This window comes from Cyprinus carpio, unplaced genomic scaffold (genome assembly GCF_018340385.1).
Source record: "Cyprinus carpio isolate SPL01 unplaced genomic scaffold, ASM1834038v1 S000002090, whole genome shotgun sequence".
Lineage (NCBI taxonomy): Eukaryota > Metazoa > Chordata > Actinopteri > Cypriniformes > Cyprinidae > Cyprinus > Cyprinus carpio.
Window position 1 is genome coordinate 1 of NW_024874804.1, and position 338 is coordinate 338.

General features: G+C 58.9%; 1 non-coding gene across 1 annotated transcript; it reads right to left on the minus strand.

The window, feature by feature from the left end:
* Window positions 1–27: 27 nt before the first annotated feature.
* Window positions 28–197, minus strand: LOC122143333. Its single transcript, XR_006159115.1, has one exon. It is a non-coding gene; the product is annotated as a U1 spliceosomal RNA (small nuclear RNA).
* Window positions 198–338: the final 141 nt, after the last annotated feature.

Below are 338 nucleotides of genomic sequence, written 5' to 3' on the forward strand. Positions count from 1 at the left end.
ACCCATCTGCTTTTCAACCAGCACTTTCAGGGAGAGAGCGCTGACGCATGATCCCCACTACCATAAATTATGCGGTCGAGATTCCCACATTTGGGGGAATTCGCGTGAGGGGTCAGCACGGCCGGAGTGCAATGGACGAGCCTCGCCCTGGGTGAACCGCCTTCTTGATCATGGTGTCTCCCCTGCCAGGTAAGTATGAAGGCCCAGGCGGCCAGTCAGAGGCACCATTTCCGTCTCTACCGTCCCTCATCAACGGTGAATCCCCGCCCCTAGCAAAGGAAGGACGGCTGCCTTCCGCTACTGGCCTGCAAACCGCCAAGCGTTGGCACCAGCCGATG